This window comes from Nyctereutes procyonoides, unplaced genomic scaffold (assembly GCF_905146905.1).
Source record: "Nyctereutes procyonoides isolate TBG_1078 unplaced genomic scaffold, NYPRO_anot_genome, whole genome shotgun sequence".
Taxonomy (NCBI): Eukaryota; Metazoa; Chordata; class Mammalia; order Carnivora; family Canidae; genus Nyctereutes; species Nyctereutes procyonoides.
In genome coordinates this window covers 24,258,450-24,284,769 of record NW_026575121.1, presented here as the reverse complement: position 1 = coordinate 24,284,769, position 26,320 = coordinate 24,258,450, and the positions used below count along the sequence as shown (strand labels likewise).

The 26,320-nt window shown below is 34.4% G+C and overlaps 1 protein-coding gene and 1 non-coding gene across 3 annotated transcripts in view; both read left to right on the top strand.

The window, feature by feature from the left end:
• Nucleotides 1-26,320, top strand: part of KLHL1 (kelch like family member 1) — a 363,304-nt gene that overhangs the window by 170,144 nt on the left and 166,840 nt on the right. The gene's annotated exons all lie outside the window — the stretch shown is intronic.
• On the top strand, nt 20,002-20,108 carry LOC129516702 (U6 spliceosomal RNA). The gene has a single exon (XR_008665835.1). It is a non-coding gene; the product is annotated as a U6 spliceosomal RNA (small nuclear RNA).

Genomic DNA, 26,320 nt, shown 5'->3' with positions numbered 1-26,320 from the left:
ATTCATATCCATAACATTTCATACCTTAGAAATAATTATCCTAAAAGCAATTTAATCTAGTTTCTAGCTTATAGTAAGCTCTATGCAAAATGCTAATAATTTTTCTTATTTACATTATAATTATTATTAATGATTTGAAAGGGAGACAGAACATAAAGACTCCTAACTCTGGGAAACGAACTAGGGGTGGTGGAAGGGGAGGAGGGCGGGGGGTGGGGGTGAATGGGTGACGGGCACTGAGGGGGACACTTGATGGGATGAGCACTGGGTGTTATTCTGTATGTTGGTAAATTGAACACCAATAAAAATTAATTTATTAAAAAAAAACTAAAAAAAAAAACAAAACAACCAATTGTAAAATATAGAACTTTCCCTTTCCAATTCAAGGGAAGAATTTATATGTGATAAATCTCATTAAGCTTTATAGTTGCTACTTATCAAAAAGCTCTTAAGATTCAACATCTTTTCAAATCACTAATGACCGTCAGCCACTTATAAGTCTTCTAATTGTTATTCTTATACAGAATTTCAGTGTTATTTAATTTTTCTTCTTTAAGCCTTTAAGCTGATTAGTAAATTAAATGAAAATATACAAATTAAAGGAGGAAGACACATGCTTTGTAACACTACTGTCAAATTTTTCCTTTGAATATTTCATGACAAGGTATAGTACCACTACTGAAATTGTGTGAACCATATAAAATCAATGTAACCAAACACTTCATCAACCAAAATATCAAAGTCCAACTGCAGTCATTTAATTATGCACATTTCATTACAATTAGGAGTTCCTGGCTTAGCTAAGCCAAAGAACAATATGCTTCCATATCCAGAGGGATAAGGGTCCCTTCTGGTCTAGTTTGAAATTATTAATTTAGTAATAAAGATGTTTTTCGTGCAGCTGCTTGGACTGCTCTGCAATTTATCACACAATAATAGTGATATTTTTTTCTTTAGACATTTTAAAATATATGCTCTATAGTAAAATATATTTAAAACTAAAATGGAGAAGACTTAATATACTCAACATTCTAAACAACTCTATCTTAATTTATTTTTGAAACTACAAATGGATTATATGTGGTGTCACATCTGTTGAAATTTAAGTGATTTCAAGTTCTTTTGGAAACATGAAGCTCCAATATTCTCCAGATGCTCATGGCTTATCATTTTAGTGAAGAAAATTTACTGGCCAGTTATCTTCCTACATGACTATTTTCTCTCAGTTCTAACACCTTTAAATGAGTGTTATTATAATTTGTCATCACATCTTTGCTTCTGATCCTTCTTTGATCACCCATATGTCCTCATCTAATCTATTCAATTTGTGCTTTGAAAGCAAATCTATTATTTATTTTCTTTTTAACTGTTTTAATATAGCACAGCATTTCAGTGTTCCTGGTATGTCTGAGGCTAAGCTCTTTATTGGCTCTTATTATGTATTTGTTTATTTTATTAGTAACATTTTTTTCTAATTTTCAATTTCCTTGCTAAAATATTTAGATATTAATTTGACCTTGAGTGTCCACATCTTACCTTGCTGGCTATCTGCCTCTGCTATTCATATTCTTTGCTAACTTTCCTTTGGAAATTTCACCCAGTTATTTGGCTTCAGCTATTGATTTTGTGTGGATAAATCCAAAATCTATTCAGGAAGGTGACCCAACTTGGCAGTGGTTCATGTGCAAAATACTGGAAAATTTTGAATGCAAGCTCAGTATTAGGCAGAAATGTGAAACTAATTCTAAAACGTTAATTTAAACTTTGGCTGCATGAATATGCAGACAGCAACACAATAATTGAAGGAAATAGTTCCCCTCTATTATTAGTCAGATTTCACTATGAGACCTGTGCTTAAATTTGGACGTCATATTTTAAAAGCATTAGAGAGTGACAAATAGAAAGATGAAATTAACAAGAATAGTAAATATTCTATAATTATGTCATATGAAGGGATGTTGAAAGACATTTGGGTGCTTGTAGCTGGATAATGTTAGGCGACATCCACAAGTATGTAAGAATAGATTTATGTCTAAAATGGTGTGTTAATGTTCCTCATTCTGTTTTTCATTTTAGCAATCTTCTGTCAAATTAAATGTTATATGAAAGAATGATATTAAGGTTGATTTGCTTTGTGTGAAGATGATTGGAAAGTCCAGTTGTCTACTTCAGTCATCTGATCTTTCTTTCTCCACTGGATTGTCCATTTCCACTATTCATCACTGCCACTTCCTTCCAAGCTCATCTGGACTTTTCAGTAGACTCCTGGAACTGCAGTTCCCAGAAATACTCTCTCCATTTGGTTCCGGGTTAAACTTTGCCAATGATAGGTATCCATGTAAGATATGGAAGGTAGAAGAGGTGCAAGATACAACTTCATAAGCAGTTGAAAGCAGAAAAAAATGGGAAATTGAAATAACTTCTCAACCCTTTGAAAGAGGTTTACTTCCCTGCTGTAGACTGAGACTTCTGGAAGTTCTTGAGGAATGGAGTGCCTTTGCTGAGTCCTTTTGAGGACAGTTCACATAGAACTGAAAGTCAAGACCATTATCATGAAGTTCCTGACCTATACTTGCACCACTCTGTCAATTCACTCTCCACAATCTTTTTTACATTGAACATAGATTAGCTTGTTTTCCTTAAAAGAGCAGAGTCACACTCCATATTTGGAAAATTCTAAAACTCTGCTTAAATCTCTAGTCTTATCATCCACCTCTCTTCCTTTCTGCTCCACCACCCCATCATACTTGAATTCCCTAAACAGAATAATCTCCTTCCCACCTCAGATCATTGGCTCATTATGAACATTCCTTAGCCAATTAAAGATATTTTGATATGCATAGTCTTCCACACTTAGCTTCTAGACCCCTCCCTGGGAATTTTTCCTCAAAAATAAATGAAACTGCCTTCACCTCTCTTAAGCATGTGCTGTGAATTCCCTTCACTTATACTTCACTCATGATATTTCTCTTGCCTGGAATCTCCAGTATCTAATTCTAAATAACCCCTTGGCTTCTAATTTTAGTTCATCCATGCCTAAGAAATATCTTAAAACTTTTCATGGTATCCTTTCTCTCCTTCGAAATTTTAGAATTCCTTTATTTAGGATCATGTGACATCATCATAAACTTACTTATACAGTTAATTAGCTTTTTATGTCTTCGTGACTGGTCTTCACAATTCTATTGCAGAATCCTTTATGAAAGAATAAGTATTCTCTGTGGAAATGTATTGTGTCCTGATGAAATATCTAGAACATTGTAATATATTCATATATTTCCTTTGGATAGTCTTTTAGGGTTGTGACTTTTAGCACTCAGCACTCATGAATTCAGTGATTCAAGAAGACTGCACATGGTTTCTTCTAAGTTTCTTTTAAATCTCATTTCTTTTCATTATTTTCTCTATTCACATAGTTCTGGTCACATGTATCTTACTGCTTTTTGACTACACCATGCATCTTATATAATGACCTTTGTATTTGCTCTTTTTTCCCTCTGCCAGAAACACTCTACGACCAAATAGTTATATCCCTTTCTCTTCTGCCTCAATCAGATGTCAACTTCCACAGAGTTCTCATCTCTGAATATTCTTTTTTATAAATATTTATTTATTTGAGAGAGAGAGAGCATGAGCAGAAGTGCCAGAGGGAGAGGGAGATAATGGCAGGCAGATGCCTTGCTGAGCATAGAGCCCAACTCAGGCCACAGGCCTGATTTCATGACCCTAAGATCATGACCTGAGCTGAAATCAAGAGTTGGGTGCTTAAATGACTGAACCACCTGGAAACCCCTCATCTCTGAGTATTCTATATAAAGTGGTACTGCTTCCAAAAGTGTATACTTTTACACTGTTTTATACCCTTTAGAATACTTATTAGTTTCTGGGTTTATATTTTTCATTTTGTTGTTGTTTTGTTGATTTCTCCTCTACCATTACTGTGGTAGCTTGTTGGTAGCATTTCTTTAAACTTCTATACCTTAAGTGCATAGCATTTATTGTTGAGTGAATGAGGAAAAGAGTGAGTGACTGTTGAATACTCTGTACCAGGAACTATAGTAGGTGGTACTGGAAATACAATGGTGACCAAAATAGACAGATTGCCCTTGGAATAAAGATGAATATGTTGGATGCAAAAAAATTATTATTATAGTTGACAATTATATATATGCATATATATTTGCATATATGTATTTATATGGCAACTGCTATAAAGGACAATAAAATGATGCTATGGAAGAGTAAAATAGAGAAAACCTCTTTAAGAAGCAATGCTTTATACTGAGTTGTAAAGGATGAGTCAGAATTCATCAGATGACGAGTTGGCTAAGGAATGTTCATAATGAGCCAATGATCTGAGGTGGGAAGGAGCTTATTCTGTTTAGGGAATTCAAGTGTGATGGGATAGTGGGGCAGAAAGGAAGAGAGGTGGATGATAAGACTAGAGATTTAAGAAAAGCCAATTTTCCAAAGTTCTTGAGAATTTTTTAAGGGTTCAGGTTTTTATATTGAGTATATTGGTATATCTTTGAAAGTTTTTGAGCAAATAAAAGCCATGATTTAATTTAAAGACTAGTTGTTGAACTGCCTTGAAGAGGAGGCAAGAAGAGAGATCCAGAATAAAGGTTGGCGCTTCACTAGAGGTCTATATGTATATTGGGTGAATAAGAAAGGAAAAGGGAAACTGAGGTAACTCTAACTTCTGCCATTGTGTTTAATAGCAATGCTTTTCACTACTGGTGGTAGAGGTATACAAGCTAAGTGTATATAGCATATATCAGGTATTGTTCTAGGTATCAAACATACTTACTTAATTTAATCCTTTCAAAACTCCAACAAGGTATGCATAATACCCATTCTAAAAATGATAAAACTAAGACTCAGAGATGTTCAATAATTTATTGAAGAACAATAACAAGAACATGATGAAATGAGGATTTAAGCCTAGTGCTGTCTTACTAAAAATCAGGTGTTCTATCTATTATGCTAATGATTACACAGTGATTACATTTTATCTATTATACCAAATCAGATTTCTGATGTCCAGGACACTTCAAAACATGCATTACTTCAGACAAATGGATTTTATAAACCTAAAACATAGATGAGAGCACAGAACTCCATGAATATTTTGCTCCTCAGTTTTTGATTTTTATTTTGTTTTGTTTTCATTTCCCTGTTCAGTTCACTCTCATTTCTGCCCAGTGCTACCAGCATGGTATGCAGCATTTCACGATGTTTATGCTAGAGGCAGAAGCTTGGCAACAGGACTAATCAGAGGCTCCCATGCTCAATCAGTAGCTTTGAAAGGTGAAGGTCTCAGAACTGGAGCAGAAAGCCTCCCCACATCCAGGTGAGAGTAGCTACCCTGTTAGCCTGGTACCCTAAAAATCCTATACATCATTCACTTGTCCTTCAGAGCCATTATAGCATTGCCGGAGAAAAAGAAAACTTCATGTGATTTCTGTACATGGTTTTGGAATATCTGACATTTCTTATGGTTCCTAGCTAGCGGCATGCTCTTTTCTATCTTTACTAATAACCCTTCCAGTCACCCATAAATTAGAGTTTGCTTTGGGAGAATACACAGAATTTAATTGCTTTTCTTTTCTAAGTCATTAAAACAAGGTTCCCTTCATCTGTAGTTTTCACAGGACTATTATGTGATAATTAGAAAAAAAAATTGTGTTGAATGTTATCTTCTCTTATGATAATTCATTCCTTCCTGTTACTACTTTTCAGTATCTTATATACCTACAGTGATGTGGTTAATGAGTTTAAGTTATTATACAATTGTCAAGTTAAAAAAAAGCAAAATTTGATTTTCTTTGTAAATGAAAGAAATGAAGCTTGAATACAATGAGTGGCTTGAAGGACACCAAAGCTGGATGATCACAAGCAGGAAGGAAGCATGTGGAAGCCTCCATAGAAAGGAACTTCCTATTGTTTTTGTTTTGTTTTTCTTTTTTTTTTTTACATGTTTTTGTTTTTCTTTACTTCCCCTGTCACTAAATTAAGCTTACGAGTCCTTACAGTCAGTCATCTGTTTCTAACTCACAGTCATTGGTACAATTCTAGCCTGCTGGCTAAGACTAAGTTGATTTGAATGGAATTTTAAAAAACTGACTTTTGTGTTTAGTGTCATGTGCAAACAGGATATTAGCATTACACTGAATAAACCGATAGAGATGAATAATAAATAGTAATACTATAACACATAATTATTCACTCATGCGATTGCAGTTTGACTACACGGAACTCTGTAATTGTTAGGGCTCATAAAATAACCACATTTAAATATGCACTTATGACAGTTTCAAAGACTAATTAAGCATAATCACAGAGTATGCAATGAAAATTATAAGCTTTTTAAGGGTCCATTTTAGATACAGTCCATTTCTTCTATTCAGATGCTCTTCAAATGTTTCCTTTTTAGGTTTTTATATCCAAATGAAGAGCATTTTATTTTAAGAAACATATCCTTCCGTTTTCTTGATGTTGATGATGTTGAAGAGAATAATAATAATTCATCTACTGGAAAAGTACTCTGTTGATTTTAAAGATGGCTTCATTTGAATATTTTAATTTTATCTTCATTTCTTTTACTGAGCTATTTCTAAAACACAGAGATATAGCATATAGCTGTATAAAATCACAACACAAACAGAATCTACTATTAAAACTGTATTAGGTTTTCTTTATTGTCTAGTAGACATAAATATTTCTGTAATTGCTATTGTCTTGAATTGATGCTATAGCAACAGAACTAACAAAGTATCAGAAGGAATTAATGTTACAAAATATCCTATAAACACACATAAAGATTTTCATAATTTGTGAGTAGTCCCCAAATATTTAATTGTTTCAATCACTTAATCTATAGAATTCCCTTCTGTAATAAGTAATATTACTATATTATTAGAACAGTATTAATAGGGCTTCTTATGTGATGTCAGCAGAAAGGAAAGCCAGAAACTTTTTGGCTACAGAACCCTTTCCAATTTACAAAGCACAGTTCTTCAACAAATGAAATCAATAACATGCTTTCGGTCAAGTGAAAACAAATTCTAATTTTTTATGCCAATGAAAGTTTCATTTTATTATAATAATTTGCACCCCTGGGGCATCTGTGTGGCTCAGTTGGTTAAGCATCTGACTTCAGCTCAGATCATTATCTTTGAGTCCTGGGATCAATCACTACTTCAGGCTCCCCACGCAGTGGGCATCTGCTTCTCCTTCTCCCTCCTCCTCTGCTCTGCCCCCTGCTAGTGCTGTCTCTCTCTTTCTCTCTCTCTCTCATATAAATAAATAAAATCTTTGAAAAGTAATTTGCACCTCATGAACTGATGTAAAATATTTATATTTTCTAGTGAGGTAATGAATCCCATATTATGAAACTAATTTCTTTTTATGCTTCTCTTTTAGATTTTTCTTTTATTGGTCAGTTTTCAGTTAAGGACTATACTTGTGCATAAAGATCTTTAACAATTTTTAAAAGAAGAATAAAAGGTAGAGGGATTGATTATAGTTCATAAGAAACATGATACATCTATCTTTGCTGGAGGGTAAAGTCAGTCTGCCTTTTGTAGGTAGGGCAGAGTTCAGATGGGGCAGATCAATGCCTTAAAGGAATGCTTTAAGAAATGTATTATACAACCAGACAGAATTCCAGGAAAAAAATAACTTCTAATAGAGTATCAGGTGTTCCCCCCAAGACCCCAAGTTACTCTGAAGATGTAACTATGCACAGAGCTAGGGGCATCTGGGTGGCTGTGTCTGTTAATGATCTACCTTTGGCTCAGGTCATGATCCCAGGGTCCTGGGATGGAGCCTGGCATCCTGCTCACTGCTCAGTGGGGAGCCTGCTTCTCCCTCTCCTGCTGCAGCTCCCCTTCTTGTGCTCTCTCTCTCTCTCTCTCAAATATAAAAAATAAACAAATCTTTGAAAAATACTGTGCACAGAGCTAGATTATATATTTCACAAGGTAACAAATTGCATCTTACTTGTTCATATCTGTATTCTTAGTTCTTAATATATAGCAGCGTTCTCACTTTAAGATTTTCCTAAAGATTTTATTTTTAAGTAATCTCTATATCCAATATGGGTGTTGAAATTAGAACCCCAAGATCAAGAGTTGCATACTCTACCAACAAAGCCAGCCAGGCATATCACATCTCTTTCATTTTAGATACATGAATATGATATTTGAAAGAAAGAAAAAATGAATAAAGAATTTCGAAGATTAAAAATTTAATATGCTGTTATAAATTTTATTGACTTAAGTGAAATCTAATGAATATTAATAATTTGGAGTGAAATATACTATTCCTATCCCACAATAATTAAAAATATTTATATTGTGTTCAATTTTACTTTTCATACCTCTATATTAAAATATAGTTGTAAATACATACATACAGGGTGCTATCATGATCTTTAAAGTTTCTCAGTTTCTTTTAATCAGTTATTTCAAAACTGTTTAACAGGTAACATAGATTCCATATATGCTGTGTGTATATTTTTCAGTTTTTAATAGACTCATTTCATAATCAAGATTTATATTTAATATTTTTTAGTATTTCTTAGTTTTTAAAGATGTTTATTATTTTTTTATTTTTATTTATTTACAATAGTCACAGAGAGACAGAGAGAGAGAGGCAGAGACACAGGCAGAGGGAGAAGCAGGCTCCATGCACCGGGAGCCCGACGTGGGATTCGATCCTGGGTCTCCAGGATCGCGCCCTGGGCCAAAGGCAGGCGCCAAACCGCTGCGCCACCCAGGGATCCCAGATGTTTATTTTTATTAAGAGAGAGAGGGAACATGTGAGCAAGAGGAGGAGCAGAAGGGGGAGAGGTAGAGAGAGATTCCTCGAATAGACTCCCTGCTGAGAGCCCACTTAGGGCTGCCTCTCACAACCCTGAGATCATAATCTGAGCTGAAACCAAGAGTCATATGCTCATCCAACAGAGCCACCCAGGCACTCCAATATTTTTCAATATTTTAAATGAAACTTACTCTTATTTAAAGTCAATTTGGGGTCACCTGGATGTCTCAGCCAGTTAACTATCTGATTCTTGATTTTGGTATAGGTCATGATCTCAAGGTCATGAGACTGAGCTCTGCATCATGCTCTGGGCTGCTGAAGATTTCTTCCTCCCTGTCTCCCTCTGTTCCTCCTCTCTGCTCACAATCTATCCCAAAAAAATTTAATAAAAAAATAAAATAAAATCATTTTTTATTTAAGGTCATCAGGCTATCAAGGAATAAATATGTAGAATAAATACAAAGTATTTTTTCCAACACAAAGGGCACAAACAGAAAAATTAATAGTAGGGCAAATGTATCCTATTTTCATATATGATTGCAGATTATTTAAAACAGCACACCATCATTAAAAGTTGCTGGATAATAGTAAGCAGAAATCAGAAAGATCAGAAGAATGGGATTCAGATCCTGACTTTACTATGTTCAATAAACCCTAGACTTTAGGTGGTGGGCTTTATCCCAATAACCGCTTATAACTATTCTTTGCTCTTTTTATATATGAAGTAGTATTCATTTGAGCAACATTAAAAAAAAGATATTTTAATGATGTTATATAATTTACAAATGGTGAAAAAGTATTCTTGTAAATAATGAAGAGTAGACTTTTAAAGCAAAATAGACTATTTCATCAATACTAAATCTAAGCAGATGTATTGGGAGACTGAATAAAGTTTCCAACCAGATATTATCCTATTCTAAGCATTTTTTAAGGGCAATTTATATTTTAATGGGGTCTAAAGTTAAAAGAACATGAAGAGTTTTCCAAATATATGGGTAGCGATGGAATTCAGTTTCTTCTCCAGTTTTATTTGAAAGGAAAATAAGCTGATTATCAATTATATTTTTCTATTTTTACTTCCGGTAATGAATAGGAAAAATTGGGATAACTAAATGACAAGGAGACAGAGGATAACATAAAATGTACAAGAAGATACTTTTCAAATGAATATATTGCAATTGAACTAGAAGAAAATTGATGATGTTAAAATTAGGTTTTATTATATAGTCAATGATTAAGACATATCTGCATAAATTTACATACACAAATAGACATCTGTATGAACATTGCATATATTAATCCAGATGAAAGGTTATATTTTTAAGCAGTAAACTCTATAACCATAATTTAGATTTGTTTTGTAAATCCACATTTTCCACAGATCATACACATATATACTTATATTATGATCATCATTATCATATTAAGTTTTACACTTTAAACTTTTATAAATTTGATACAGAACTAGAAAAAGCATAAATAAAATATGGACAACAATTAGGACATCATCTTCTTAATAAGGTTTGTCATATGTTCTGATAGATACCACTGTAAGGATACAATAATATACTCCTTCCTCTTTGGCAAGTGCATTTTCTCAATTATTGAGCAAGATTATGGGGAAGGATGTTATTAAATATCGAAAACTTGAAATTCCAACTTTTCTCAAAGACTCTAAAGCTTGGTTTTTAAGTAACCAAGTAAATATGGTGTGTATTTGTATGTCATGCTTCCACAAGTAAGAAGCCTTTAGTGGTTTGTGATGGTTTAGCTATCAGCAGGCTGAAACATCATTTGACTTAGGAAAGAATATTATTTCACTAGATCATTTAGAATAAAAAGTGAACAGTTGGATGAACTCACTTGAAATTCATCACAGTAAATTGACACTCTTGTCTTTTACTTTTGAAGTCTTAAAATGCCCTGAGAATTATTGCTTTATTTTACTTCAAGAAGCCAGAAATATGAGTGATGTATTTCAACTTAGTACAAATAAAACTGGATAGTAAACATAACTTAATATAAACAACATCAATATCTATAAACTTCTCATAGTAAATGTGTCTTTTGGCAGCCTGGACTACAGAGATACGAGTCAGTGGAGCCTCAGGTCCCAGGTCCACTTTTCTGATAGATCAATAGATGAAAAACTTACCAACTCCAAGAATCAGCTTTAGTGAACAGAATAACATAAGCCAACCATTAACTCTCCAATATCAAATATTGGTGGAAAATAGCTTTATCTTATTGACCAAAGAAGAAAAAATATATAGTAATCTATAATGCCTTTTGCCTTATTTTTAAAAGCCAAGATAATATATATCAAATTATATATATATAATACATATCAAAATTAGACTTGAAATATATGTAATTCCCTTCAAATACTACTTTTAGTTGCTATTATTGTGTTAATCTACACTGTGACTAATAAGATTTTGTACAAATATGGTACATATTGTATAATATGGTACATTTGTATAATATGCATATTATAAACATTAAATATTATAAACTAAAATTTTAATTAATAATTCTTAGTGTTTTTGACATTCCTTGAAACTTAATTTTTCCTTGAAGTTCATTTTTAAAATGATTTATAAAAGAACAGTACACCACTGAGATTTAAGGAAAAAATGGTCCAAATCTTGGCATAGATATTGAAGAAGTAATTCCAATTAGATAGACTAAAGTAGATAATTTCCTGGGGCACCTGGGTGGCTCAGTAAGTTAAGCAGCTGGCTCTTGACTTTAGCTCAGTTCATGATCTGAGACCTGGTTTGAGCCCGCCCATGTTGGGCTCTGCAATTAGAGGGGCGCCTCCTTCAGGATTCTCTCTCTCTCCCCTCTGCTCCCCTCCTGAGTTTCCTCACTCTCTCTGTCAAATAAATAAATAAATAAATAAATAAATAAATAAATAAATAAATCTTTAATAAATAAACTAGAAAACTTCTCAAGTCTCTTTAAAACATGGGGTAAAAGTCTAGATTGCACTGTTTTATTTTACTTGTTTGTTTATTTTGTCCAGAATGTGTTCCCACAAGTTCTGCTTTGATTTTGGCCAACAACCTCATTTTTAAACAAGCTTGTTTCAAATTCCATTATATCTTAATTGCTGAGGTGTGTGAGATTTCAACATTTCTAGAACACACGAAAAGAAGGTAAAGTATAAGAATAAAAATTGCACTGAAAATTTTAAGACTCAGCTTTTTAATAGTTTAATAAAACTGTGTGTCTTTGAGCAATTCACTTGAGATCTCTCTCATTAACTGTAAGATGATGTAGTTTATTTGAGATCATACTGGTCCCATGTGGTCCCTCGCAGCCTTATGATTTTCCAAATATCTTGTTAAATCTGAAATTTCCATGAAATGTAAATGTATTTCTAGATACAATGGAAAAGTGACATTTGACAAGTAATAAAGCCTAGTGTCACTACAAGTAGAACATTATCTGGTAGTGGTAGAGGATCAACAAATAATTGTTGGACGGATGAGTAAACATTTTCCTGCTTCCAAATGTTTTATGCTTTATAAAAGCACATTATTGAGGTAATAATTCACCAAAAATACAATTCACCATTTTAAAGTGTACAACTCAGGGCTTTTTAGTATATTCACAGAATTGTGCTTCCATCAGCATTATCAGTTTTCAAACACTTCTATTACTTTATAAAGAAACCCTCTGTCTATTAATAGTCACCCTCCCCCTATTGGAATCGTGCAATATATGGGCTTTTGAGACTAGCTCCTTTTGCTTGGTATAATGTTCTCAAAATTTATTCCTGTTACAGCATGTGCTAGTACTTCATTTGTCTTTATTACCAATAATACATCACATGGATAATATTACATCACATGGATAGCACCCTATTTTATATTTCTATTTATCAGTTGATGGACAGTTAAGTTGTTTACACTTCGGGGCCATTATGAATAACTCTGCTATGAACATTTGTATACAGGTTTTTGTGTGGACATAATATTTTTGTTTTTTTTGTTTTTTGGGGTTTTTTTTATATGTAACCAGGAATGAAGTGGTTATATAGGAATTCTGTTAAAGGTTCTGAAGACCTACCAGATTATTTTTCTTTTTCTTTCCTTCTTTTTTGTTTTTTAAGATCTGATTTATTCATGAGAGATACAGAGAGAGGCAGAGACATAGACAGAGGGGGAAGCAGGCTCTTCACAGGGAGCCGGATGAAGGACTCCATTCCTGGTCGGAGTTCACACCCTGAGCCAAAGGCAGACGCTCAACCACTGAGCCACTCAGGTGTCCCCAAATTATTTTTTAGAGCAGCTGCACCATTTCACATTCCCCACACGAGACTCTAAGTTTTCAATTTCTCTATATCCTTGCCAATAATTTTTTTAAAATATTTTATTTATTTGACACAGATACAGAGTGCACAAGCAGGGGAAGCAGCAAGCAGAGGGAAAGGGAGAAGCAGGCTCCCTGCTCTGCAGGTAGCCCCACACTGGGCTGGATCCCTGGACCCTGTGAGATCATGATGTAAGCAGAAAGCAGACACTTCACCCACTTTAGCCACCCAGGCACCTCACCAATAACTTTTTATTAACTTTCTTCTTGATTATAGATTACCTGATGGGTGTGAAGTGATATCTTCTGGTTTGGATTTGAATTTCCCTAATCCCAGTGAAACTGAACATCTTTTCATGTACTTACTGGATATTTTTATATCTTTGGAGAAATATCCTTTCTGCTCTTTTGCCCATTTTTAATTTTTAATTTGTCTTTTTATTGTTGATTTATAAAAGTTCTTTATGTATCAGAGACCTTCCCTGGGCTTAGCATAAATGACTTTACATGCATTAGTGAAACATTCACATGAGACAGGTGAAACTATTGTTCTCATTTTATAGATGAGAAAACTAAGATACAAGATTAAATGTCTCGCCCAAAGCCACCAAAATAATGAATTGTAGATACTGAATTTTAATATAGAGCACAAGTATTAACCACTACGTATCACTGCCGTAGGTTTTACTTGTAAGACTATAATCATTTTATCATTTCATTGAAAAAAATATATTATCCCAAGATGAAGATAACTTCAAAAGTGGTTTTTAAAGACATTATTGGAGAAAGTACATATTTTGGCTTTAATTTAAGTAAAATAATGTGGGATGATGCAATCAATGTCAAACATAGCCCTTCTATGTAAAGTACTTTAAGAATTCTAAAGTGCAAGGCTAATGAAAGGCATAATTATATTTTTATTAACACACCTTGGTTTACTTCTAATCTTAGAAGAGCAGATGTTGCTCCAACTATTCAAGATTTATTCTTTCACTTCTTGATCTCAGTTCTCCTCTATTATTATTAGAATTTTTTCCTGTTAAATACCTTCTTTTATAAATTGTCTTTTTTTTTTGCACTGACGCAATCTAACCAAAACATTTTTCTCTGTTTTCACTTCTCCATCACCATTCACTCCCAAGTATAATCTTAAGGTTACTGAAATAATTAATTATGAGAAGGAGATGACTCAACTTAGTTGGCACTAAGGCCTTTAAATAATAAAGGAAGATCACGTTTGGTGAAGATTACATGTGAGGGATTTTTCAGGGTACTTGGAATTAAGGAATGTTTGTTTATCCTCTACCCTCCTGTTACTCATTCTTTCTCTTCACCGTATACCCATTAACTCAAGACATACTGTCTAACGGAGCAGCTGCCAAAAGAGGTTCAGAAAGAAATTGAGTAGGTTTATTTGATCTGGTTTCATCTGGTATCATCATTCCGAAATACCTTACCTAAAGAAGAAAGAAAACTTGCTGCATGCCCGTACTAAACAAAATCCTAGTGATAAGGCTTTTGACCTTGACAGAAAAAAAATGGAAGCCCTTCAGTGTTTCAAAAGGCATAAAGAGGGGAGCCGGCTATAGAAAGACGTCGAAGCTTTAGGGCATGCTATGTCCTGCAGGCCTTCATATATTGGAACAAAATATAGAAGCAATAGTTACCTGAGTAATTGGGGCAGCTTGACTTTTCCTAAGATATAAGAAATAAGTTCTCTAAATATTATCATAATATTTCCATATCCAGATAAGGATCGCCTGCTTTCAATACCACTACATTTCTTATTGAACCTTATTTTATACTGGCTTACTACTACTATACAAGATGGAAAAGTAGGTAAAAGTGACTTATAAACAAATAGGCATACATTTTCCAAAGTAAAAACACGATGCTAATACAAACAAGAAATAATGAGTAAAAATCATGAATCACACAAATGTACATTGAACACATACCACGTAGTTTTTCTCACAAATGCACATCAGCAGGATGGTAAAATAGTTTAAAGAGATCAAAGTCACTAAGAATAAGCATCCTGAAATGAACTTTCAAAGTTAAAGACAAAGCTGGTTAATGCCCTACAAAGAAGTAAATTTTAAACATTATTGTTTCTCTTTCCCACTAGGCAGAAATTATTTGCAACTGTCATTATTCTGCAAGTTAATAAGTAATTTCACAGAGCTTAAGCTCTAATCAATAGAAATGGCAAATCAAACAAATGTATATTCTCTTAGCAAATTAAATAATTCTTCAATGGTGACTTTCGTGTTCCAATATGACATTAAAATGACATACAGTCATCCATGTATCTTACAAGTGTTGCATAATATTTCTTAGCTATATAGAGAGCAGAAAGGACAAGCAATTACAGTGTCTTCACAACTTCACCAAAATAATAATAATTAGAATAGATTACTATAAGCCAGACAATATTCTATTACATATTAACTATTTTAATCCTCACAATGCTATGATATAGGTAGTATCTTTATGGTCAAAGAAACTGAGGCAAAGAAAAGTTAATTAACTAACTGAACTGTACTTATTTATGAGTACATGGAGCCAGAATTCAAATTAGGGAACTGGCTTCAAAGTCCATAATTTAAGCCATTGCCCTATATTGTCTCTCCCTAACTCTCCTTCTTATGTCCTGATTCTTCCTCAACTATCTTAGTGCCATAAGAGTAATTCCTTTCCCATCAACACTTCCTAAAATCACCTCAAAGAGCAATATAATAAGACTAACAATGATGATGATGGTGATGATTCTTTTTTTTTTTTGATGGTGATGATTCTATTCAAAAATTGGTACTTAATAAAGAAATATGTGTTATTAAAAGTATTTTAACAATATAATTTTTTGATCTGTAGTTGACATTTAAAATTTGAAGTTTTCCTATAATCACAATGTCAACACAAGAACCCTAGCACCTGCCCTCCAAATCAGATCACCACCCCCAAGCAATTACAGAGCAGAAGTTCTTAAGCCCCTATTGCAGTATAAATTCAATCTCCACTAAGGCTAGAAAAGCTGTGGCCAAATTGACCAGTGGCCCTACAGTTTATAAATCCAGTTGTACTTTTCTATGCCAGTTTTTCTGCGGTGTTAAACACTCATGAACACTTTCTTCTTTAGAGTGTCTCAAACCTTGAATTTTCAGGCATTTTTCATTACTGATTTCCTTTCTTTCTTACCATTGACTGAACTCTACTTCTTTGCCTAGAGTTCACTTTTCTGGCAAATCTCTCATCTGTTCTTACCTGAGATATTGAATTAGCTTTTAATTCTTTTTCTCCCCATCTAATTCATTTTAAAATATTTTATAATGTAATATTTGTAATCCATTTTTTAATATTTTCACATATTTTATTTGTAAATGTTCATTCATTTTAAGCAGTTTATTTTATAAAATATGAAACTTAGAATATATATTAATGTGATAAAGTGTGATATTTGAATAACTGTCCATGATAGTAGTACCTAACTTAAATCTCAAACTTCTTAAGCACACTGCTACCTGTGCACTCAATGAAATCCTTTCTACCCGTTATTCCCTCAAAGGTAAACACTATTCTTTGAGGATAGTAGGAATTTTGTGTTTTAAATACATATGTTTTTTGTAATATATTTACCACACACATATATATATCCCTAAATATGCATTGTTCAGTTTTGCTTGTTCTTGGGCTTTATTTTTTTTTTAAGATTTTACTTATTTATTTATTTGAGAGAGAGAGACAGAGAGCACATGCAGGGTGTGGAGAAGAGGGAAAGTAGGGTCCCCTATGAGCATGGAGCCCCACATGGGCCTCAATCCCAGGACCTGGAGATCATGACCTGAACCATAGGTACATGCTTAGCCGACTGAGCCACCAAGGTGCCCCATTCTCAAGCTTTATAAAAATTGTATTAAATCATAGATTTTCAGCAGAGATAAAATAGCATTTTATTATTTACTTTTCTTTAGTTACATGGTTAATTTCCTTAAATCCAAATGTGATTAAATCTATTGGCAGCTAAATATTCTTTAATGGTTTCCCCAGTTATAAGTGTAAACTGTAAGCATATAGTAATGTTATAATCTAGTGCCTACTTTCTTTTCCAGTCACATTACCAGATTTCCTTGTGCCTTTCTGCTACCCTGCCATATTCATTACTTGTAGCTCTATACCACTCCATGATATTTCATTGCTGTGTCCTTATGCATTATTCTCCTAACCTAAGCCTTTCACTTTTCCTGTATGTATTCTCAAAATTTCAATTTAATTTTCAACCTTAAAATATAATTTAAGTAAAATGTTCCCTTACATATCTCCTAATCACCCCAAAAACTTTTCCTATGCTTTCCTGTAAACTTGACCTTTTATCGGTTGTAGAAATTACTACATTTTTATGTGTATTAATTCCTAATCTCCATAAGAAATTATTTTTTAAAAAGTTAGAGGCTACTAGTATACCTCACCTAAAACTTGAAAAAATATTGTTTTGATGGAATGATTGGACAAACTAATGAATAATTGGGTAAGCCAATGAATGGGGAAAAAGGGGGAATAAAACCCACACAGTATTTGAGAAAAAGAAAGAACAGGAACAGGGTTAGGACATGGAGGCTGTCTTCACACTGAGTTTGAAATGTGACCAAGTTTCAACAGATAGGGAGGACAGAACTTTAAGAGAGATCTGTTACATGGATTTGGAATACTTTGAAACAGTTTCAGATATAATTATAAGCCTGAATTAATTCAGTTATACCAATTCTCAGTCCATATACACTAACATTTATGTAGCAAATGCTCATTTGAAATACCTAAAACATTGCTTTTGCAAGATTGAGATCCACTGAACAGAAACCCTATTATTGTACTCACATTGACGGATAGGGATTATAGGATTATATCTGTATTAATAGATGTCCTACAAGACACAGGCATTATAAATCATGTTGCTGACAATAGGAGTGACTTGACCTGCTGTGTAAATTTATCTTACCAGATTTCTAGTAAGGTGTTCAGTAATGTTTCTTTTTACTGAGGAAAGAGGTTTTTAATTTATTCCAAAGAAAATTTTCGCAATTGCTACCCTACTGGCGAGGTTGTTTTATGGAAAATAAATATATGTCCCTTGTTACTTGGTCAGTAAAATCATTTACATTTTCATATACAGGAGTCTCATTATCTGCCAAGTTGGTGCTGAAACAGCATGAGGCATTAATTGTTATGCAGAAATAGACTTATGAATATGCTTAAATGGGATAGGGTTAACATTTATGACTGCTAAAGTATTTGTATATTTAATGTTCCTGTTTATTTCATGTGCACCCTTTACTTTATGAGTGCATACAGAGGAGAATTAATGTTTGTGAGGGGTTTTGTGTCAGAGATAATATGTGGACAAACAGTTAATGTTTGCTGACCTCTCTCTTTTTCTCCAAAGAACATTTGTGAATGAAAAATTCAATGAACAGGGATGCCTGGGTGGCTCAGTGGTTGAGTGTCTGCCTTCTGCTCAGAGCATGATCCCAGAGTCCCGGGATTGAGTCCCACTTCGGGCTCCCTGCATGGAGTCTGTTTCTCCTATCTGTATGTATATCTCCACAAAATAAAGAGCTCAAGAAAGTCATAAATGTATATCAAAATCTAATATTTTCTAAGAACATGTCTAAACAAACACAAATACCCAAGAAAATCCACTTATGCCTATTATATTACTCATCAACTTAGCGTTCTTAATTTTTTTTACTCATTTACTTTCTTATGTGTGTGAAATAATGTTGCCTAGTCCTTCATGGTGATATTAATTAGGATTGTCACTTTCATTATATCGATTCATTGGGTTCTGCCTGAATATAACAGTTAAATATATATATAAATATATATATATATTTATATATATAAATATATATATATAAATATAACAGTTAAAATAACACTGTAAACTACAGACGAACTAATGTTTTATGTCTTTAAACATTTATTTACTTTCTTAGTTTTCTGTTACAATGGAGTTAACTTAGGATTCACTAATTGTCTTCCAAAATTTAGAGATAGGCAAGCTCACATACATTTTAAATGAATGGGAATTCTGATAAAGACAGTAAGCACTGTTTTCATAACTCTTTTCCATTCATAAGTCCATAATGAATGGAAAAACATGGAATAAAGAAGAAAATTCATCTGCATTTGAACCAGTGAATTATAATAACTGAATAATTTAAATTCTGAAGAAAAACTGCCAAATCAATTAAAAATTAGGTCCAATGTAAAAGGGAATCACCAATTTGACATATATCTCCTTAGTTTATATGATTATACAAGCAGGTGGGTTGTGTGCAAAAAGTAAATTCTACTTTGGAGATATTTGGAGATATGAAAGGACATGGCTAGGCCATAAGAAAAATGAGGGTGCCTCATTTATGTTCTATCAGTTAAATTAAAATACTGGAAGAAGCAGGACTAAAAGAAACATATTCAACCTTTTTTTTTTGGACCAATTATAACTTAATCTTAAGGATGAAGCAGGACCAAAAAGAGAACAGAAATATCTGCAACACTGTTTTGGACAGTGGGCTATGAAGATTGCTTCAAGTTGCCTTGACTTGCTTACTAGACTGAGTTGAAGTCTCAGGACACTCCTCTGAACTTACTGTAAGACCTTCTTACAGAGCCCTTGCTGTGTCATTAGATTTCATCTATTTGTACAGAAAATTGGTGTCCCTAATGTACCTAGTATGCATTTCTTATTTATCTTAAGCAACTTCACAGCTGAAAAAAACCCACAAATCAATAATATAATCAACAAGTTTAAAGTCCATGGACAAAATTCAAACTATGTCAGGTAGAAAAGAGGAATCAGTGCTTACTTGGGCAGCACATGTAGTAAAATTGAAATAATAAAGAGAAGATTAACATGGCCCCTGTGCAAGGATGACATGCAAATTCATGAAGTGTTCCATATATAAAAAAAAAAAAGAGGAAATCAGTTAGGGAAAATTGGCAGCATCTGTTCTGGACAGTCAGTCCTACATACCAGATACAAATGTTTCCATTCGATACTAACTATCATCATCACTATCATCATCATCATCATCATCATCTATAACAAGCACAGACTCTACAAATAAATGAAGGACATAAATATAAAGATCCAGAACTCTTTTCTCTTTTCTTTTCTTTTCTTTTCTTTTTCTTTTCTTTTCTCTTTTCTTTTCTCTTTCTCTTTCCTTTTCTTTTCTTTTCTTTTCTTTTTTTTCTTTCAGAGCTCTTTTTTATTGACTGTAACATTGAAAAGGAGAATAGCCAACCCTTTGATACCTGTTACTCCTCAGGCAAAATGCCAACTTAACCCACAATGGTGCAAGACAAGTTTGGCCATTTCTTCCATTTTTATAGTTCAGATACATACTTCTAAGACATAGAAGTTGTATTTCCAAAATTCATAGAGGTACAAAATATTGCTCAGAATTGTGAATAGTTTGTATGTTTGATTATGGAACATGTGAGAAATAGTGTAAAATAAAAAACTGGAAAATTAGTGGATGATTAACTCTGAAGGGACTTTGTCATCATAATAAACAACTTGAATATTTCTCCTATAATTGAATGGGAGACTTTGAAAGCTTTTAGGTATGAAAATTCTACAAATGGTGTCTCACAGAGATGAGAGAGAGAGGAGAATATAGTTAATTGATTGGAGGAAGGATACCCTAGACGGGAGAATTGCTATAGGCCACCGCAATAATCTCTTTAGGAGATGGCTGCATTTAGACTCTTAGAAAGGAGGATTTCAGAAATGTGACAGAGGCAGAAAGCACCTGATGAGATTAGACACTAAGTCCAGTTGAGCCTGACCTTTAATTACATTGTAGTGTTGTGGTTGACTCTAAACTATATTAGATTTGTGGTTTCATGTAAGGAGTCCAGTTATCAAAAACATCTGCAATTAGCTGACATAAGCTGGCTATATAAAAATATCTTTTTCTGAAGTGCCAGCAAAGCAAGGAAAGTAAACAAATAAATAAGTCATTTACTTTGTTTCTACCTCATGCAGAATTCAATTTCATGGCCAGTTAAAAAACATACTGCATGTAAAAATCCATGCTGATACAAAATACAAGTGGCATTTTGGGAGAAAATACTTAAAACATGTAATAAAAAAAAGATTACTCTTAATAATATGAACCAAATTTACAAGTTATTGTTTAATAAACAAGTCAACCAATTAAAAATGTGGCAAAATGGAATGAGGGGGTGGTTCCATGGTTGAGTGTCTGCCTTTGTCTCAGGGCAAGATCCTGGGGTCCCAGGATTGAGTCCCACATTGGGATCCCTGAGGGAGCCTGCTTCTCCCTCTGCCTATGTCTCTGCTTCTGTCTCTGTGTCTCTCTCTCTTTTTTTTTAATTTTTATTTATTTATGATAGTCACACACAGAGAGAGAGAGAGAGGCAGAGACACAGGCAGAGGGAGAAGCAGGCTCCATGCACCGGGAGCCCGATGTGGGATTCGATCCCGGGTCTCCAGGATTGCGCCCTGGGCCAAAGCCAGGCACCAAACCGCTGCGCCACCCAGGGATCCCCTCTGTGTCTCTCTTGAATAAATAAAATCTTTAAAGACAAAAAAAGTGGCAAAACACAAGAACCCAGGAAGCCATAGTACTAAAATGTAGTGCTAATTAAATAAATGAGAATTAGAGCAAAACATGCTATTTTTCTTTCCTCCTATAAGGTTATCAAAACTAAATCAATAAAAAGTAAGTCTAATAATAGTCATTATTGGGAAGGTGAAGTAAAATTCAGTATTTCAATCATGGTTCTTCACAATGTAAATTCTAGAGGTGCCTGTGTGGCTCAGATGCTTAAGCATCTGCCTCCAGTTCAGGTCATGATTTCCAGGTCCTCGGTCCTTTCCAGGTCCTTGCCACACTGGGCTACCTACTCAGCGAGGAGTCTGCTTCTCCCTTTCCATATACCTCTCACCGCCACTCATTCTCTCTCTCAAGTGAGTAAGTAAAATCTTTTCAAAAAAGGTAAATTCTGGAAGCAATTTGGCCATACTGATTAAAATATGAGGTATGCTGTGCCCCACAGAAAATCAATCCCAATTTTAGAAATCAGTGCTACTAAAATACAGGTAGTATAGATAGGCAGGAAAGTACACTTCAGACATCTTAGCAAAGTAAATCACCAAAATGACTACCTAAACATCTGTAAGCCTCACACATGAAGTAAAATATAGTGTTATGCTGCTACCACTATGTGATAGAAGGATAATTTATTGACATCAAAAGATATCTGGGATGTAATGTCATACTAAAGGGAAAATAAAAAACTTTGCAGAAAACTATATATAACAGAAAAATGGTTTTGTGTATACATGTGTTTGTGCATATGCATACATCTGTATGCCTGAGTTTAGTTAGGTGTGTGAGTGAATATATACCTATATAGAAAGAGAGAGAACATGACCAAATTATACTCCAAACTTTTTAGTTCCTTTATATTTTTTTTAACTTTAGTTTCTTTACGTTTGCTATGTATTTGAATGCTCCCCTGTTGGGTGCATAGATATTTACAATTGTTACATCTACTTGTTGGATTATCCCTTTTATTGCTATATAATGTCCTTCTTTGTCTCTTGTTACAATCTTTGTTTTAAAATCTATTTTAGGAAAAAATTAAAAAATAAAACAAAATAAAATAAAATCTATTTTAGGGCAACCCCGGGTGGCTCAGCGGTTTAGCACCGCCTTCAGCCCAGGGCCTGATCCTGGAGACCTGGGATCGGGTCCCACATCAGGCTCCCTGCATGGAGCCTGCTTCTCTCTCTGCCTGTGTCTCTGCCTCTCTCTCTCTCTCTCTCTGTCTCTGTCTCTGTCTCTCTCTCTCTCTCTCTCTTTGTCTCATGAATAAATAATTAAAATCTTCAAAAAAAATATAAAAAGGTCTAAAATTAGTCTCTTGTAGGCAGCATATAGCTGGGGCTTGTTTTTTGTTTGGTTGTTTTTTTTTTTGTTTGTTTGTTTGTTTGTTTTTATCCATTCTGTCTCCCTAGGTCTTTTGATTGGAGTGTTTAGTCCATTTACATTCAAAGTAGTTATTGCTAGATATGTCTTTATTGTCATTTTATTGCCTGTTCTGTGGTTGTTTCTAAAGATTTTTCTGATCCTTTCTTGTTTTTCCCTCTTTTGTGGTTTGCTGGTTTTCTTTAGTGATATATTTGGATTCCTTTCTCTTTACTTTTTGTATACTTATTAGTGGTTTTTGATTTGTGGTTATCATTAGGTTTGTATAACATTTTCTGCATAGAGCAATCTATATTAAATTGATGGTCACTTAATTTTGAAATCATTCTTTCTTCTTCTCCCCACGTTTTAGGTATATGGTGTTATATTTTACATCTTTTTATTTTGTGAGTTCCTTGATTGATATTTTACAGAAATATTCTTTTTTTTTTTTTACTACTTTTTCTTTCCTACCTTCACACTGTCACTTTTGTTCTTTCCTTTCCACTCAAAGATACCCTTTAATATTTCTTGCAGGAATGGTTTAATGGTCATAAACTCCTTTCTGTTTGTCTGGGAAACTCTTTATTTCTCCTTCTATTACTGGATAAAGTATTCTTGACTGCAGATTTTTCCCATTCAGCAATTTGAATATATCATGCCACTCTCTTCTGGCTTTGAAAGATTCTGCTAAAAAACAAAATAAAACAAAACAACGCTGATAGCCTTATGGGAGTTTCCTTTACATGTAACTGTCTTCTTTTGTCTCACTGCTTTTATTTTATTTTATTTTATTTTTTTAAGATTTTATTTATTTATTCATGAGAGACACAGAGAGAGAGGCAGAGACATAGGCAGAGGGAGAAGCAGACTCCCACAGGGAGCCTGATTCAGGACTTGATCCCAGGACCACAGGATCATGATCAGAGTCAAAGGGAGACACTAAACCACTGAGCCACCCAGGTGCCCCTGTCTCATTACTTTTAAATTTTCTTTCTTTATCACTATAGTTTGCCATTTTAATCATAATATGTTGGTGTGGCTCTGCTTTTATCGAATTTGTGGGGGGTTCTTTGGGCCTCCTGGTTCTGGATATCTTTCCTCAGATCAAGGAAGCCTTCAGCTATTATCTCTTCAAATAAATTTTCTACGGATGCCTGGGTGGCTTAGCAGTTTAGTGCCTGCCTTTGGCCCAGGACATGATCCTGGAGTCCCGGGATCGAGTCCCACATCGGGCTCCCTGCATGGAGCCTGCCTCGCCCTCTGCCTGTGTCTCTGCCTCTCTCTTTCTGTGTCTTTATGAATAAATAAATCTTTAAAAACAGAAACAAATTTTCTACCCCCTTTTCTCTCTCTTCTTCTAGGACTCCAATAATTCAAATATTATTACATTTGATGCAGTCACTCTCTATTCTCATTTTGCATGATTCTTTTTTTTTCTTTTTTGTTCAGGTGATTACCTTCTATTACTCTGTCTTCTAGGTCATTAATTTGTTCTTTTGCTTCTTCCAGGCTGTTATTCATTCCATCAATCTTGTTTCTCATTTTGTTTATTGAGCTCTTTATCTCTACTAAGTTATTCTTTATTTCTGTGTTAATGGTCTCACTATGTCTTTCACTCTGTTCTCAAAACCAGTGAATATCTTTATGATCATTACTTTATTTTTTATTTTTTTATGATCATTACTTTAAATTCTCTATCAGACATGTTACTTGTATCTGTTACACATAAATGTCTGTGATCTTGCTGTTCTTTCATTTGGGACAAATTCCTCTGTCTTCTCATTTTGTCTAAGTCTCTGTGCCTGCTTCTCTGTGTTAGGAAAGTTATCTATGTCTCCTGTTTTTGACACTAATGATCTTATGAAGAAAGGTCCTGTAGTGCCCTGAAGTGCATTGTCCCCTTCTCCCCAGGCCTTGGTGCTTCAGGGAATGTATCTACTATATGCTGTATGTGCTCTGCTCTTATGTTCTGGTTTATCTTTCAGGCCAGTCATCTGCAGACGCTCACTTTGCCTGTTGTGGGCAGTGTTTGGTCCCTTACCTGAATGTGGCACATTTTAACTATGTGTGCTTTGGTCTGCTTGTGAAATAAGACCTGTCACTACTGCTGCCAGTATTGAGGTGTAACAAAACTCTGGTTGGAAGATGTGGTATGAGTAGAGATTTGGGCTGGTCCTTTGGTGGAGGGGGCCAGCTTTGCTGGGACTGAAGCAATCATGACTAGGAGGGGCAGTTTTTCCAGAGCATGAGGGTAGGGGGTAGAGGAGGGGCTTGGTATACGCAGGTTTGGTTCCTGCAGTTGGTTCTATGTTTATGCTATGCAGGAGGGGAGGGAAATCGCTCCTGCCAGTTTCTTTGTTCCTTGATGGTCCACTCTGTGAATGCTGCCTGAAACATGTTTTGAGATGAGCAAATACATCCCTACTGTGTGCCCCAGGCACTCTTCAGATCACTGTTTCTGTGCTATATGTCAGCAGGATGTTAGCCCTGCATTCTATCAGAAAGCAACCCCAATGCCTCTGGGCACTACCCAAGACTGCCTGCTGACCTTAAGCACTCCAGGGTTTAAGCCCCACTGGTTGCAAAAACTCATAAATTTGGCCCCTCTTGCTTTCCAAGCCAACTGAGATGGGGATTCATTTTCCGTATTTAGCTTTTCTGTGAGCTAGTTTTAATCTTACCCTTCTCCATGAACTAGGCTCCTTCCCCATCACAGCAGCCACTATCCATTTCTCTTCAAAACCACATGTCCACATTTCTTACCATCTTCAGTGTGTCCTCTTCTCTACCTTAAGTTGTGGAGTTTGTTCTGCTAGTCTTCTAGTTGATTTCTGGGGTATTTTGGATAATTTGAATGTTATATAGTTATGTTTGTGGGATGAAGTCCTCCTACTTTACCACCATATTCCCCGCTGACAGATGTTTTCATATTTTTAACTTAGAATGAAATTCTTTATCTGTGGTACATTGGCCATTCAGTATGTTGCTTGCAAACATTGGAAATTTATGAAATCCTTTTAAGTTTTGGAGGCCAAAATAGTTCAGTAAATATACTTTAAGAGCTTTGCCATTGAGATACCTTGTTACAGATGGTGAGGCAATGTTAAATATGAACATTTTTTTCTAGGAGAAAAAGTTTTCTGTGCAGTAGGATTGGCCACACTATTTGG